This window comes from Canis aureus, chromosome 5 (assembly GCF_053574225.1).
Source record: "Canis aureus isolate CA01 chromosome 5, VMU_Caureus_v.1.0, whole genome shotgun sequence".
Lineage (NCBI taxonomy): Eukaryota > Metazoa > Chordata > Mammalia > Carnivora > Canidae > Canis > Canis aureus.
The window spans coordinates 23474065-23490848 of record NC_135615.1 but is presented as its reverse complement, the minus strand read 5'-3'; the positions used below and the strand labels follow the sequence as shown (position 1 = coordinate 23490848).

The window sequence follows — 16784 nt, the reverse complement described above, 5'->3', positions numbered from 1 at the left end:
GGGGGGTGGGGAGTGGGGGGGAGTAGAAATGAGGCCGCTTTGCAAAGTGGGAGGGAGAGAGTTCCTGCCACTGCCCCTTGAGTGCCCTCGGGCCTGGTGGGCACTCCTCCTCCCACCAGGGAGCCGGTTACCGAAGAAGCTGACTGCAAGGTCTGGGAGTGATTAGGGCAGCAGCTCTCTGGGAGGGGGTTCCTTTCATCGGAAGGGGGAAGAAAAGTTACTTAACCTTCTGGAAAATGTCAAAAGAGGTTAAAGTTACGTGCACACACGTTCGTATTTCTATTATTTATGCTTACATTCGATGCAGAGCGCAGCCCCTTCTAGCCACCTAGAATCTGGGTCGATTTTGACCCAAGTAGGGTAAAACAGGAATCCTGTGCTTCTTCGGCCTGGGAGCCGCGGATTCTTTGCTCATGTGCTTTGTAGGGTCTCATCCTGGCCCCCGGGGTTCTCGCAGCTGGGGCTCCTGGCGCTCCCTGACCTACTCACATGTTCTCTTTAAAGAGGTGACAGCAACATCCCGGTGCCCCATCAGCCCTGCCCTCCCAGACCGAGACACGCCAGCTAGTCAGGGCTTGGCCAAAAGGACTCCACCCCTTTGTCAAACTGGACTAGAAGAAAAACTGTTTCCAGAATGGCTGCATTCTTTTCTTTTCACGACCTGCTCTGCAGAATGTTACAATTATTTTGTCTGCCTAATAGGGAGGAGGACATTTACTACTTTCTACTCTTTGGTCCACAGCTCAGAGAACATTTTGCTCTGAAGCCCAAGGGAAGCTGTGCTTCTCTTTTTTGCCTTTAGCGTCGGTTCCAAGCGGGTAGAGAGACATTCCAAGGAAGGCGAGTGACCCGAAGCCCTCCCTTGGCTCCCACTGCTTTGTGTGAGGTCACGGATGAAATGCCACCGGAGTAGAGCCCATCACTCAAGTCGCAGATCTGAGTCTCACGCTCCTATTGGATGCTCTGCTAAGCTGAATCCCTCAGTGAAACACCTTCAGCTCCTCTCTGACCACTTTTCTCCCCCGTTGTTAGATATTTATAGACATTCGACCTGAACTTAGCCACAAACACAAAAGCGCCACAACTAACCACCGATCTCCTAAACTGGAGGTAGTATACAGGCCACAGTGCCCAGGCACAGCTGCCCTGGAGCCTGACCGCATCTGCGGGAGTACAGGGTGCCCTACATCCAAGTCCTCTCACCTGAGGCAAGTGACAGCATTTCCTTGAGCTTTCTAACATCTCACCTGGGCACTCTGTTTGAAGCCCCCTCCCACTGGGTGGAGAATCCCAGAGCCCATGCTCAGAAGGGTCGGTTCCCTGGCCACCTCCTCCCTCCCACTCCTTGGAAAGCAGAAGGCAAGGGCAACCTCCCTCAAGGTGCTGCGGAGAGCCCGCACTCCCGGCTCCGCTGTGGTCCCTTTGTCCTCCAGCTCCTGGCACTGACCCTGGTGGCGGGTTCCTAGTGTCTCTAGCATGCTACATGCTTGTAGACATTTTCCAACAAAGGGCAGAGCAGGGGCTTTACCTCAGATCTAGTATAAGCAGGGAGTTTGTTTGCAAATCAAACATTAGGAAGGGAGGGTGGGAATGAGGTCAACGAACGGATAGGCTTTTAGGACAGAATTGCATTTGGGCATTAGCAGGGTCCTGGGACCCCAAGAGGTGGTGTTCATGCAGGAACACTAGCCTGGTCTTTTTCACCTCGTATAGGGGGAAATGGGAAGGGCTGGGGTCAGGGTACGAAGGCAGTTAAACATCGCTCCACCTCCCCTGACCTCTCTGTGCATCCAGGCAGCTGTTGGCCACGAGGACCTTTACCCCTTGTGGTAACTGCACTGTCTCTTCATGGAGAGCTAGGTATTTCTGCCCCCAGGCCCTGTACCCCACAGTTTAGAGGCCCAGCCTGCCAACCCCTCCACTCTGAGGCTGACAGAGTACAAGCAGAGTACAAGCTGACATCTTCCAAACGGATGATGCTCGACCTTGTATGCTCTTTGTAAACCGGGTGCACTGGGCTCTGATGTGCTGGTTTTGGAGGCGGTCCCAGCTCACCCAGCTGTCTTAACCCAGCTCCCAGCTAGCTAAATCTGTCAATGTGCTTTGTGAATCCACATAAAGACACATCACTCACACAGACACACACAACCATCATTATAGTTCAGCTAGTTCTCTTATGATTTTGCATGACTTCTATGGCCAATGAGGCCCATGGAGCTAATTAAAAGCTAACATACCGGTTTATCAATAATCAAAGGATTTATTAATTAATACCTAGCAAATCAAGGCCTTTCTAATGCACCTGGGCATCTTTAAAGCTCTGCAAACATCTCTTCTTTGATCTCTTACCATCTCCCAAGAAGAATGAGTGGGAAATTGTCTTCTTGGGGAAAATGAGGCCCAGAGAAATTAGGGGAAACTGCCTTAGGCCACACAGCATGTTGGTGAAGGAACCAGAAACGGGAGTCAAGGGCACTTGGCCCATTACTCTGTGCTCCTTTCCACCTGGGCCCACCAATTAGTGGGAACAGCTCTCACTCACTAATGGCTGGTTAACTTTCTGAGTGGAATGATTTTTACAAATGAGCAACAACGTGACTGTAAGTAGGAAGCAAAGAATCAAGTCTTTCTAGCCCCACACAGAGGCTTTTCATTCTTGTACTACTACCTCCTTCACCTCTTAGAGACCTGGGCTTCCCTGGCTTCCTCTAGAGCAAGGTCTCTGCGTGTTGCGGCTGTCAGTCAGGGACTCACAACCACCAAGAACCAGGAGTGAGGACAGCCTTAATAGTTTGGGCTTGCCCCAAAAACAAAAAGTTAGAGAATCACCACTGTGGGGACCGCGCCTGGTACTTGACTCGGATTTGCAGTTTTGACCAAGATGTGGGATTCCCAAGAGATCATGGGTTCTCTACTCCACTTTCCAATGTAGAAAGCAGGAGATGGAAGAGGTTTCTCCATGGAGAGCCAACAAGAGTGGCTCATAAATACTGCCTTTGAGCCCTCAGTGCAATGGGGTTCACTATAAACAATGAGCAGACCTGGCTACTGGATCCTATTAGCGAGTCTGCTGGATTCCCACATCCTGTGTATCGCAGAGGGTCAGGGCAGAAAACAGCTAATGTCACCGCCTCCAACCCCCCAAGCCCTGCTCTTTCTGAGTGGGGGAAGGCATGGCGGGGCCAAGTGTTTACAGAGTGCTGGAACAGCACACGGGCTAGTGGGCAAGCTCTCAAAATGATGCGGACATAAAGGCCTGACAGGAAGCTTGCTTTCGTGGCTCTGATTCTTGACCAGGACTTCAGGGAGCCGGTCTTCCTCCTGTCCCTGAGGCTGAGTCACCAAGCCTCTTAATGACCTCTGAGTAACTTCCTGCTTCTAGTGGGGGGGGGGGGGGTGCCACTATTCAGAATCCCAGCAGCCATCTGCTCCAGCATCCCCCTTCCGCAGACACAGCAAGCTCAGTGGAGAGAGGTTAGGGGGCTGGCAGAGGTTGAATAAGTAACTGATGTCAGGACTCATCCTGTGACTGGGTTGTCCTGGGCTCTTCCTAACACACCAAGGAGACCTGATGATGAGTGAGAACGAAGTCGCCGCAAGCCGATGGGTAAGGACATGATCAGAAATGATCCCTTCTTCAAAGGCAGTGTCAAGATCCTGCATGCTTTCCAAACATTAGCAAAGAGTTCTCTTATAAAAGGAATCAGACTCACAGCCAGGAATAATCCCCCAGCTCAGAACGAAACACACAAACTACAAAACTCACTTCCTTGTTTCATTTCTGCTCTGTTCACCTTCTAGAAGCAGGGCTTGTCACTCACAACACTTGGTGGGCTGACACATATGACAGGTTTCCTGTCTTTTTTATTTTATTTTTTTCAACAGCAGTTGCATAAGTATTCAATAGATGTTCCTCTATGCTAAAGAAGAAAGCCGAGGCCCTGGGATTTTAGGCCACGTCGAATCCCTACCCCCTTTCCAATCTTTCAAGAACTGAGTGTCTACTCTGTGCCAACCCACGCTAATAGGAAAGGGGAAGGACAGGATGCCTAACGCATGTTTATATTCGTCAGCAGCTCACAATCTAGCTAGAAAGACAAGCCAGACAAAAAATAGACTGTACAGCAATGATACGGCAACGAACTTCGTGATGGAGCTCAAAATCCTCAGGAGGGAATACAGGGGAAAGGAGAAAAAAGGAGTGGGAAATATCAGAAAGGGAGACAGAACACGGAAGACTCCTAACTCTGGGAAACAAACTAGGGGTGGTGGAAGGGGAGGTGGGCGGGGGGTGGGGGTGACTGGGTGATGGGCACTGAGGGGGGCACTTGATGGGATGAGCACTGGGTGTTATTCTATATGTTGGCAAACTGAACACCAATAAAAAATAAATTTACAAAAAAAAATCCTCAGGAGTTTGAATGTTAGACTCTTAAAACTCTACAGAGGCACCACGTTACCTTATTAAGGTAGTCTCATGCTTCTGCCTCAGATCATCAATATTCATGACCATCGCTTATTCTCTACTGTTTCAGTGTATCGTTTTTAGGAGCAAGAACTCTGGCTTGGAAGTCAAGAGGCCTCATGACAGTCCTGACTCTATGTCCCTCTACAGCTCAGCTGCCTTTACCGTAAAAGGAAGAGTGCATGTGTGCACGCGTGTGGGCATTCCCACACACTATGCATGGGGTAAAGGTCAGTACAGTAAATCCAGGGTGTCATACTGCTACTCCTTGGAATTTAAAAATAAAGTTGCTTGTCTTCACCACCTCCTAGTTCTGGGAGACCGTACAGAATAGCACTGAATAAAAGCATGGTTTTCACAACCATACTGTCTACCGCTTCCTGGCTGTGTTCTGGCAATGTCATTTCTTTGGGTCTTATTTTTCTCATCTTTGAAATTCTATGACTAATAACCAGTTCTTTTCTTTTCACAGAGCTGTTGTATCAATTACTGGATATAAAATGCTTAAAACAGTGCCCAGGACACAGCACTCAAAAAATATTAGTGATCATCACGTTCTCTCCATTCCATCGTGGACACACCAGGATTATTTCTCATGTCAAAATAAAGCTCTGGATACCTATTAGCCTAAAGTACAGGTTATGTAATTTTTTTTTTTTAAAGAGATGGTGAAAATGGTGCCATGGGCATTTTTTTTTTTTAAGGATTTTATTAGAGACAAAGAGTAAAGAGCATGAGCAGGGGGCAGATGGAGAGGGAGAAGCAAACTCCCCACTGAGCAGGGAGCTGGACACGGGGCTCCATCCCACGACCCCAGGATCACGTTCTGAGCTGAAGGCAGATGCTTAACCCACTGAGCCACCCAGGTGCCCCTGCCATGGGTATTCTAAAAACATGTTTTGAGTTCCTTGGAGTTTTCACAATTCAAGCATAAGCCTAAGTGGGCTCTTGTTCCCTGCCCTTCAGCTGGTGTTTGCTATATTCCCTTTGGGCTCCTTGGTTCCAATTATTTTCCAGACGATTCCCAGGTTCACTGCAGTTTTGACCAGAGCCCATTTTGACCATTTACCTACTAAACTTATTATCTCAAAACATTCACCCTGGGAAGAAAGCACCCTGCCATAATCCAGCTCAAAATTACATGGAACAGGGCAGCCTGGGTGGCTCAGCAGTTTAGTGATCAGCCCAGAGCGTAATCCTGGAGACCTGGGATCGATTCCCACATCGTGCTCCCTGCATGGAACCTACTTCTCCCTCTGCCTGTGTCTCTGCCTCTCTCTCTCTGTGTCACTCATGAATAAATAAAATCTTTAAAAAAAATTACATGGAATGGGCTACACTGGGGAGCAAGTCAGGCCCCCCAAAACAGGGAAGCCGTGTTCACAGACCAGGAGCTTCCGAAGTGAACAGGAGGATGGCACTGAAGGAGGGCTCCCTGACCTCTATCTTCTTCTGAGAGGGCCACATACCCAGCAAGGAAAACAATGGCTAATTTTTCTCAGCAGCCAGACGTAATGGAATCAAGATGTCCCTCCGGCTGGCTGCCTACTCCTGTCAGACTCCACAAGCTCTACACTGATTTGCTTAATTCAGTGACAGATGCCCAGAGCACCAGGCCTTGACCCTTTAATGGATGACCTCTTTTTAACCCATCAGGAACCTCTTAGCTTCCTTTGGCTTAAGAGTCATTACTTGGGGCAGAGAAAGAAGGTCAACAAGTACTTAACAGGCCCAGAGAAACAGGGCACTTCATTTTTCCCCATCGGACTATACTGCCTTTTATTTTTCTCTTTGGGTGGGGTGGGGGGAGCTCTATTACATTCTTGTGCGTACTCTGGTCTTTCCGTATAGAAAGATCTTACCATAAGCTTTGGCAAATGTAAAAAACCTTCAAGAGAAGCTGAACGGGTTTTTCCCTTATCCTTGGTCTCCTGTTGGAATTTCTTCCCCTTAGAGTGTGCCCCTGGGGGATGCATCAGGGTTAGTGTTGAATGGAGAAGCTGGCCAGTGATTCATGATAACTGGGTCTAGCTTTTTAAAACTTATTTTTGAGAGAGAGAGAGAGAGAGAGAGAGAGAGAGAGAAAACAAGTGCACAGGAGGCTGAGCTCGAAAATGAGTTGGGGGAGGCGGAGGCAGAGAGAGAAGCAGACTCCTCGCTGAGCAGGGAGCTCAGATGTGGGGCTCCATCCCAGGGCCCTGCGATCATGACCTGAGCTGAAGGCAGATGCTTAACCAACTCAGCCACCCAGTCGCCCTAGCTTTGTTTTTGTTTTTAAAGCAATGAGCTCTGTGGCCCAGTTTCGTGTAGCTCAACCTCTTTGAGTGCCAGGCTTCTTTTGGAAAATCTTCAAAGCTTGGCAGGGTGGTTGGGTTAAATAGGCGGTGGAGACCGAGGGGTGCACTTGGGACAATGAGCACCAAGTGATGTATGGAAGTGTTAAATCACTGTATTGTACACCTGAAACTACTATTACACTTTATGTTAACTAAAATGAAAATAAAACTTAAAAAAAAAAAAAAAAAGCCCTTCAAGGCTAATCACACCTGCCCTGACTTACGTCAATGGGATGCTTTCACACAGGGATTTAATGAGACATCTGGCACATCTGGAGGGAAAAGGAGGAGCATTTTCACCTGCAATGGCAAAGACCTCTTTCTGGATTGCTGTGAAGGTTTTTGTTTTGATTGCTTTGGGGAAAATCTGTATTTTATTTTGGAGGGGGAGAGGCTGGTAGTCATCAGTCCTCTTATGCCTGGTGCTCTGTCCCAAGGTATGGCATCACAGTGACCCTGGATTCCACTGGTGAAGGCCATCGGAGTCCATGGAAGATGGGGACAGGATGGGAAAGAACGGGTTGGCAAGTGGCTCTCCATGGAAAGAAAGGTATACTCCCATAACTAAGCCCGTTTAAGCAAGCTAAAAAAAAAAAAAAAAAAAAAAGCCGAAATGACAGTCCTCTACCTTAAAAAAATTTAGTAAGGCAGCAAAGGCTCTTTGGGAATAATTAAGAGCAGCTTGTGTGCATTTTAAAGCACCTAGTCCCTCAAGAGTTGGCTGATCCCACTGGGAAGGGTAAGGTCTTGCAGACCAGGGTTTTTGCAGGTTCCAGGAGGGAGGCCACCCGCCTGCCGCTGGGACCTCAGGTGTGAGCTCTAGGCTTTCCTGGCTGGAAGGGTCTCAGAGTGATGTGGCCAGGCGGGCACTGGACCAGGGGTGGGCAGGCTGCTTTTCAAGTCAGGCTGCAGCTGAGGACACTTGTGCTCCTATGGACAGGACCGCAGCCAGGGGAGGCCGGAGACTGCCCCACTTCAGCCAGACTGTCTGCTGGAGGGGCTGGGGCTGGGCGGCCATCCCCACAGCTGGGGCCCTGCTGGACTTCGGGGAGTTCTCCCTCCGGCTCTTGCTGGAGCAGTTTTGTTGCTACACCAATGTTCCTTCCCAGAAAGGGGGAGGAGCGGATGTTTCCTAGAGGTGAGGACTTCAACTCTAGGATTTCTGTCCTTCCAAAAGGACTGGTCCTATTTAAAACTTTTTTTTTTTTTTTTAATCTCCTCTTCCTTAGATTCTGAAGTGGGCAGATCAGTTTGGGGAGCTGTGAGTTTAGAAGAGGTAGGGGGAGCCAAGGGAAAAAAAAAAAAAAAATCACACTTGGCCTCAGCAGCCTGCTCTAATCCAAGCTTTCTTACCGGACTCTTCCCACCCCCAGCAGGGCTAGTTCTCCCAGATATTCACGTGCATACTTCTGCCCAGTCACCATCCTGTATCACAATGGTCTTTTATACCCCCCCCCCCCGAAGGTCTTCTCTACCTGACTACAAGCCTCCTGAAGGTACTTTCTTGCACCCAGCACCACGCCCAAGACATGTCAGGCACTCAACAATGGTCTGTTGAGAGAGTGAAGAGCTTTATGAGGTAAGTACTATGGCAACTGAAGCTCAGAGAGGCTAAGTCACTTTCTAAAAGTCACACAGGTGATAAATGATGGGAACTGGGATCTGAATCCTTATCTGTCTGCTCAAAATCCAGGCAAGGCCCACACAATGTTCTTCACAATGTGAAGAACCCCAGGGCTTGGACCTAGACATGTGATTGCAAGTAGATCTCTCAACTGTAAGGGATATGGCAACAGGGAAGTGGCAGTGAGGGCCACCCCGAGAGCCACAACCTAGGAACCGCAGCCCTTCCCCCTCTGGCAGCCCTGTCTGAGCTAAACTGTAGTCCACAGTCAACAGGCCCAAGCTGGAATTTGCCAGACTGGAGTGATTCCCACAACTCTTTCTGCCCACACGCTGCCTAAAATCTGCTTGAGCCTCGCTGTGAGGCTCAGCATGGGACCGGTTGCCCCCTCCCACAGGCACCCACATGGAGCCCCAAGGAGCCTGAGGGCCTCATGACACTGTTCTGGCTGTGCCAGCATTTGGTGTTCAACAGGCTCACACTTTCAGGAAGGTGAGGTTAGCCTGGGTTTCCCCTTAGAATCATGCTCATTAAAAAAAAACCCAAATCTTACAGAGCTCCTTAAGTATCGCATGGCTCAGCAAAACAAGCTGTTAAGTTCTCTCCAAGAAAAGAAGGTTACAGGAGTCAACAAACAGGGTTTCCCAGCATAATGCTTCCTGCCCATGAAAGAAAAGGCATCCAGACTTGCCATCACTGCTCCACGGCCCACAGGATTCCTGCTATGCACTCCTGATGGCCAATTACTGTTAGCTTTTTGGGTCCTTTTGGTCCAAGAGACAAAAAAATAAAATTAAGGGATGGCCCAGATGGAAGGAATTTCTTATGCTTTTCTTCTTTCCATCAACAAACACAAGCTGTGAAAAGCTCTGGTGCCTCCCCCTCCTCCCTTCCTCTTGCTTATAAAGGGCTCAGGCTCAGTGTGGAATCTTCAAACCCTTCCTTACAGGAACTACATACATATCCTGATGTCGATGAGGCCACTGCACACAAGCACATGAAGACATCCCCACAACTGGCAGTGGGCACAACAAGCTAATACTTGGCTCTGCTTTTATTTATTGAGCAGCTATTTATGAAGCATCTACCATATATCAGGCGTGGTGCTAGGCAGCACACATATGGTACTGGGAAGAAAAAAAAAAGAAAGATCTCTACATTATTCTGAGGGGGGAGGTGGACAAATCAATAAAACTATGCAGTAAGGAAGTCAGAAAAAAACAGGTTCCAAGGACAAAGGCAATAGGACAGGGGTTGCCACTGTTAATAAGGTGGTTGGGGAATGCTCACTGGAGCCACAATGGAATCTTTTCAGAAGGAAACAGAGGGCAGAGATAAACCTTATGAGAAAGTGTGACAAATGCAAAGGCCCAAGACACCGCTTGTGCGTGTGTGTGTGTGTGTTTGCTACATTAATGCAGAAGACAGGGAAGGAAACGTTAGAAGACAATGGAATATTCTTCAGCCATCAAGAGGAATGCAGTCCTAATTCATGCTAAAACATGGATGACCCTTGAAAACACTCTTCTAAGTGGAAGAAGCCAGACTCAAAGGATACAGATTCTAGGATTCTACTCACATGAAGTGTCTAGGAGAGGTGAATCCACATAGACAGAAGGTAGGTTCAGAGTGCCTCGCTCGGGCTTAGGGATGAAAGGGGAGTGACCAAGAGCTCCCTGTGGCTTTTCTACACTTTGGGCTGGTAAATCCTAGATTGAGTCAATCACGAATCACAAGATGCTCTTTGGTTAAAACTTCCTAAAGTTAACTACCTAAAAGGAGCCAGCAGTTTAAGATAAAGGCTCGCTGATCCCTGAAGGCATCCCCTCTCCCCATAAGAGGCACCCCCAAGCCCTGTCGGAGGGTTCTCCGACCAGGGCCCTCCTCTTGGACCTGCTGGTGGCCTCTGCGGATGACACCTGATCTCTCCCTGCCTGGCAGCTCTGGGCTGTCAGGGGGAAGGCATCTCGGAGCAGTGTTCTCTTCCCCTGTTGCATGACCTGTAGCCTTCACGGATTGGCTGGTGAGAAATCTGCTCAGTGAGCTGCATTTTATGGTTTTCCAAGCCGCACAGCTGCAAGCATAAAGTCAATGATGTACTTAAACATATACATGTGTGCAGGCACGCAGGGGCAATTCCTTCAGATGGGGCTCCTAACACCTCCCACAGCCAGGACTCGGTTTTGGTTTCCGGTGTAACAAGAGGCCTGGAGAGATGGGCATCCAGAGCCCCTCTGGCTCTTTGCCCTCCCGATAAAAGGCAGGAATAGAACATTCGGCACAAGGAGGCTGAATCTGTTCTGGTCAGGGGGAGTCCACGGGCCACATCTGATGCTAGCATATACTTTCTAGAATGATGATAGGGACCCCTGAGGAGACTTGTAAAGCCCCATGGAGCCATCAAGAACACCTGCTGGCAATGCTAGAAAGGCCTGGGTGGTCGGATACTCCAAGATTTCACCGGCTGGGGCTCTCTGGAGTCACCCCACTTTTTGGGTCAACACAGGTTTGTGATGAGCTGTGCTCTCTGGGGGTGACAAGACCACAGCAGAACCATGGCTCAGGATATGGAAGTGGAAGAAGCACTGGCTGAAGCTTTGAAACGATCTTTCTCATGAGGAGGAGTGGTAAACAGACCACCCAGTGGTGGAAGCTAAGAGAAGGGTCAAGAGCAGTCTCAATAGGCTAGCCCGAGTCCCGGTCTGCTGTGATAACCCTGGTTGGTCTGATGTCACGATGCGATTGCTCACCAGTGTCCTCATTCATCATCTGAAGTTCCTGGTCTTGATATTAAAATCCTATGGTCACCAAAATACAAATACTCTGTGATCCCACTTAGATGAAGTTCCCAGAGTGGTCAAACTCATGGAAATGCAAAGTAGAAGAGGGGGTCCCAGGTGTTGGAGGGTGGGTTGTTGTCAAAGGGGACAGACTTTCAGTCTTGCACGGCATGGAAGTTCTGGAGATTGGTTGACGATGTGGATATACTTAATACAATGAACTGGAGAAGTAGAAAGTTTCCATTGATAAAGTCTATGTGTATTTTTATTACAATTAACAAATTTAAAAAAGTTTTAAAGCCTTATAGCTTAAATGACTCTGGTATTCCTCATCTTCAATTGAGGCATAAAATATTTAGGGACACCTGGGTGGCTCAATGGGTTAAGCATCTGCCTTCGGCTCAGGTTGGGATCCCAGAGTCCTAGGATCAAACCCCAAGCGGGCTCCCTGCTCAGCGGGGTGTCTGTGTCTCCCTCTGCCCCTGCTGTACTTGCATGTGTGCTCTCTCTCTCTCTCTCTCAAATAAATAAATAAAATCTAAAAAAAAAAAAAAAGCCAAAACACCAAACAGAAAGGTGGAAACTGGGGGAGATGTCAGGGGGAGAGAGACGTGCTGTGAGCTTCCCCTACCTGGGAAGTGAAGTGGAGGGTCCCTTCTGCAAGCCTACTGAAAGAGAGCTCACTAGGGTCAGCAGGAGAGCTTGATGGGTGCTTCCTGAAGTTTGGGCAACCAAAACCTCCTGCCCGGCTCCTACCTGCTCAAGAAATCAAAACAATGAGAAGCACGCTGGCCAGGTGAGGGGGGGAAGGGAGGAGATGTCACTTTAAGCCAAGCTTGGAGCTTTGGTGGTTGTTAGAAACGATTAGACGCTCTAATTACTTAATGAAGTTAATTCTGCTACTCAAAGTGACCATGAGACTTTGTATTTATTACTTGGAAGTGATCAGACAAGTCCCAGGCCTGCCCCTGTTTTTATCTAGGGAAGAGCACATCTTTAACAAACAGTGTGAGATAAAAGATATTTGCCTTTTGAGAGTCCCAGGTGATCAGTGTTCTTGTTAGACTAGCAAAGCCTTGGGTTTTAAGCTGGAGAAACCAAGTCTGTTGGTAAGTCACTATTGGCTCATGGTTCCTTTTGAAGTGGCTGGGGCTACTGGACACTCCTCTGTGGAGGTCTGGGATCCAACCACAGCGTTTGGTTTTGACTTGCTTCTTCAAACTGCATCCAAAGTCAGTGGGGCTCCCCGAGTAGTGGGAATCTGTTTCTGTGACTTATTTAAAGATGGTCAGTCTCCAGGGGGCTGCTGGCCTGTCTGGTTGGGTGTTTGTGTGTTATAAATAGCCAGGGTTGTGTTGGACTCCTACTCTCCACACCATCAATGTGGGTGTTTATATGGCCTCCCTCGTGCTGTCACATGTGCCCGTCTGCGTCAGGAGGACAAGAAGCCTGAGACCAGGCACTACTGTGGGAAGTGGCTGAGCCCTGGGAGACCTCACGCTTCCCAAAAGGGACAGGTCCTTTCTAGCTTTATGATGAGCTTGCCCCTTGTTTCATTCTCTTTAACTGTCTCTAGTCTCTTAATTCTCCTCACCTCAAGAGTCCCGATTGTCTATATTAGCTGCTTCGCCGATGAGGAATCAGTGGCCCAGAGAAGTGACTCGTCTTGCAGCACTGGAGCTAGGACTCAGGTGTCTTGACCATCAGGCCAGCTATCTTCCTGCTACAAATAATGGTAGGGGGTGGGAGCAAAAGCATGGCACACCCAAAGGATTATGCCAGGCCTGGAGGTTAACCTCCCAAAACCAGTCCCCCTGGGACCATTTGGGTGGGATCTTTAGGACAGAGTGCACCCATGTCCAAGGGGTACCTCCAAACAGACCACCCTAGGAGAGATTTGGATCTGTCTCTCCTAAAGGAATCATCACATTCTCCTCCTTCTGTAGCCCTGCAGAGAAACTGCTCTCCTGTGACAGCTTCTTTTAAAGGACAATCCACCTGGATGGGGTGATGCTTTCATTTTCTGCTTTTGGACATCATCTTCTTCAAGAGTGACAGTCTGACACCGGCATGAATGTTGTGGGACAGTTTCCATGAGAACACAACAAGAGACAAGCTGGTGTCCTTGAAGCTTTGGATAAGTCAGGACTAGGCTCCCACATGGCCTTCACAGGGACTTGTGGGAACAGAGGGACCATGGGTTCCCAGATCCAATAACCAAAAAAAAAAAAAAAAAAAAAAAAAAATTAGTCCTCTTAACAAAGAGGTATTGTTTGCTCTTCGTGGCAGTTCTGTCTCTCAAGCTCAGTGTAAAAGAAACTAACAATATTTGCTATGTCAAGGGCAACATCATTTTGAGAGCGAAAATAAAACTCGGAGATGTAAACATTCAAGATGGGGAAAATCAGACTGTGTCTCGTGGTGTAGAGTCTCCATTTCACAGACATAAAAAGAGAGGCACACAGGGTAAATAGGTCATCATGACTTTTCTGAATATGTTGGAAATTGAGTTAACAGCACCAAAATTCCTCTTTGGTTGAGATTCTGAGATTTTCTTTGGGCTGATGGCTTACAAACTCTTTTTTTTTTTTTTTTCTTTAAAGCATAACTGCCCAAGGAGGGAGTTTGACTTTAACTTAGACTAGACTATCTTCACAATACCCGTCTGTGGAGCAGTTGTCCTCATGCTGTACGGTGTATCCGAATCCCCTTGAGGGCTTGTGGAAACAGAATGCCCAGGCCCACCTTCTTAGTATCTGAATCTGCACGGCTCAGGTGGGGACGTGGGGTGTGCACTTCTCACGTGTTCCTGGGTGGATGCTGCAGGCCCGCGGCCACACTCTGAGAACCACGGCTGTGAAAGCTACAGCACCCTACTGATGCCTCTGCCTTTGGGACTGGAGGACTCATCCCCTCTTTGGGAATCGTCCTCCACGGTAGGGAGCCACCTTGCCCAAGGTCATGACCCCCTCCCTGTGGGTCACCTGCATTAGCGGTGGGTTGCCCCGAGGGATTAGGCTCAGCCCTTGGTCTCACGGTGATGGCTCCGATGGCCCCTTGTGAGCTATAGAGCTTGGTCCAAGATTGCATCATAGCTCAGCCTCCCTCTCTGCATGTTCCTGCTTCCTTCCCCTTCCCCTTTGGCCTTAATCCCAGGGTACTTTCTGCCTGTCAATCCGGTTCTGACGCTCCTCTCAGGGAGCCCAGGGATGTGCCACGTCTTGTAGGGAGGGTCACTTAAATGTCACCTCCTTAGACCACTCCTGACCATCCACCCTCTCCTTTACTCTTCCTTACCGACTTGCTGTCTTCCTAGAATTGCATACTCTTGACACCGTATGCTGTAGGCTGACTTCATGTTATCATCTGACTGTCTTCCCTACCGGGTTGTATGCTCTGTGAGAGCAGGGTCCTCTCTTGTTCCCTAGAGCAATGCCTGGCCCACGATGGGCAGTTCTCAAGTGGGGACTATTTTACTGGAAGGGATTTCAAAGTCAACACCCTCTGCTGAAGTTCTAAAGCCCCAGCACAGTGCCTTCTGGTGACTGGTGTTCGTGTACAGGAGGAGAGATTGGGATTCCCAACCCAGAGAGAGTTCAGCTATGCCTAGCATTGGTGCTCTGGGAACAGGACATCTCGTATTGATGTTTTGGGAAGGGTGCCTCTACTTCCTTAGAAGACAACTGCTTTTTCTCCCCTTTCTCTTGGGGAGTTCAGATGGCAGACTCTGGTAACTCTGTATGGCTCTCACTCCCACCCCCACCCCCCATTACCCCTCCGGCAGGCCCCTCTCAGTGACCTGTGGCCAGAGTCTGTCACCTACAGTCCCCTGCTCCCTTCTGGGTCTGCTCCACACGGAGGGAGATCTGTGAACCGGTGGCAACCGGAGGAGGTCCTCTGATCCAACACTGTGAAGGTACAAAGGCTGCAAAATGCTAAGAATGCTAAATGCATGAAGTGGGGTGTGGTGTCCAAGAGGGGACACAGTGGGATGAGGGAGGCACCCACCCAGGGCCTGCTGAGGCACAGGGCTCAGCAACCCGAAAATGAGTCAAGTGCATCCAAACAGAAGTTGAAACATAAGATCGGCAGTGCACTTAATGGATGCTTAATGCTGAATAATTGAAGCAGGCTAGCTCCCCTGGGAGTCAGTTCACAGTTAATGGAATATTTCCTGTAAATATTATTTTCTCTTCCTGTCTCATCATCAAAAATCTTTACTAATCTGAGGAGGTGACAGTAATGCATCAATTCCCTGAGCTAATGCCCCTGCTTCTGAAATACTCTCAGGAACTGTAGGAAGCTACACTGGCTGCTCAGGGACAGGGGCAGACCATTTACTCTGGTTCTTTCTTCTAATGTCTCAGAGGGGACCCCACAGTGCTCCTAATTGTGCATCTAAGTATACATAAAAGTGCCCCTAATTGCATATCAAATAAATAAGTAAATGCTGTCTGCTGAATGCGTAACAAGGAGCCCATTGCCATTGCTCCCCAGTGGGCGGATTTCATCAGATGCGGGCTGGCCGGTGGACTGCAGCCATAAGTGATGATGAGCAGATATTGAACATCCCTTGCGGAGTGGGCTCTGGAGCCATGTGTCTCGTGCTGTTTGTCCTCTAATGCTAACAGTCCCAGATACAGCCCGCAGGATGGATTACTCACACCTTCCTGGCGCCCCATTCAGAAAGACTTTTCTCTTGTAATTTATGATGGTCTCTGATGGTTCCATGGCTGGGGTGCCCGTGGGTCTGAAGAGCACAAACTACAGCAGCATGGCAGAGAAGCAGCTCTGCGTGGCACCAGGGCAGGGTGGGGAGCGGAGTCCTGAGTGTGGGACAGCCTGGTGTCCCACCACCTCTGGTCCTCATGCTTCTAGGAAGGGACAGATTGTCCCACACATGTGGCTTTCAGACTCTCTCAGCTTTGCTCTCAGGGATGCAAAGTCCTCCTCAAAAATAGAGAACCCTTCCTATGTGACGGATTTCACCCGGCCTATTCATCTCTGCCCCGTGTGACCCCAGTTCTGAGAGAGGTAATAACCAATGCCTCCTCAAGATCATTTAATTTTCATTCAGATGTTCTCAAGGAAGAAAGAGGAAAAACACTTGCTCGTAGCAGCACAACTGCCTGACACCCATGGGACAGTGGATCTGCGGCACATTACCAATAACCCCTTTACACAGGGTTTACAGGCTGGCATCTAGCCTGTTTTTGGTGGCTTAGGTCTCTTTGCTTGGCTGTAAATGCAAACTAAGATGAAGCTTGACATTGAGTGCAAGTGCCTAAATGCCAATATGACCATGTTTCCTTATTCCCTGAGGTCAAGAGGACAGTAACTTCTGAAATCAAGAACCTCTTACTCAGGCAGGCCCCTTGCTATGCGTGCACACGCACATGTGCTAAAATGGACATGGCAGAGAGGAGAAGACGGGTAAGATCATCTCTGCAGCTGCAAGACTTTCTGACCACGGTAACCCTCCTTCCCCTCCTCTCACCAGCCCCAAAGCTACATAGTCAGATGCACGGACCCTGCTGTTCCTGTATGCGCATGCCAGGTTCTCGACTGTGCCCACAAAC

The 16784-nt window shown here is 49.0% G+C and overlaps 1 protein-coding gene and 2 long non-coding RNA genes across 18 annotated transcripts in view; 2 read left to right on the top strand and 1 right to left on the bottom strand.

Moving 5' to 3' along the window:
• The window catches only part of FRMD4A (FERM domain containing 4A), a 741134-nt gene that overhangs the window by 67249 nt on the left and 657101 nt on the right, over positions 1–16784 (bottom strand). The gene's annotated exons all lie outside the window — the stretch shown is intronic.
• LOC144313827 (uncharacterized) lies at positions 3422–5097 on the top strand. The gene is made up of 3 exons (XR_013379444.1): positions 3422–3607; positions 4536–4695; positions 4938–5097. It is a non-coding gene; the product is annotated as an uncharacterized LOC144313827 (long non-coding RNA).
• LOC144313826 (uncharacterized) lies at positions 7201–11426 on the top strand. Its single transcript, XR_013379443.1, has 4 exons — positions 7201–7351; positions 8266–8380; positions 9375–10043; positions 10932–11426. It is a non-coding gene; the product is annotated as an uncharacterized LOC144313826 (long non-coding RNA).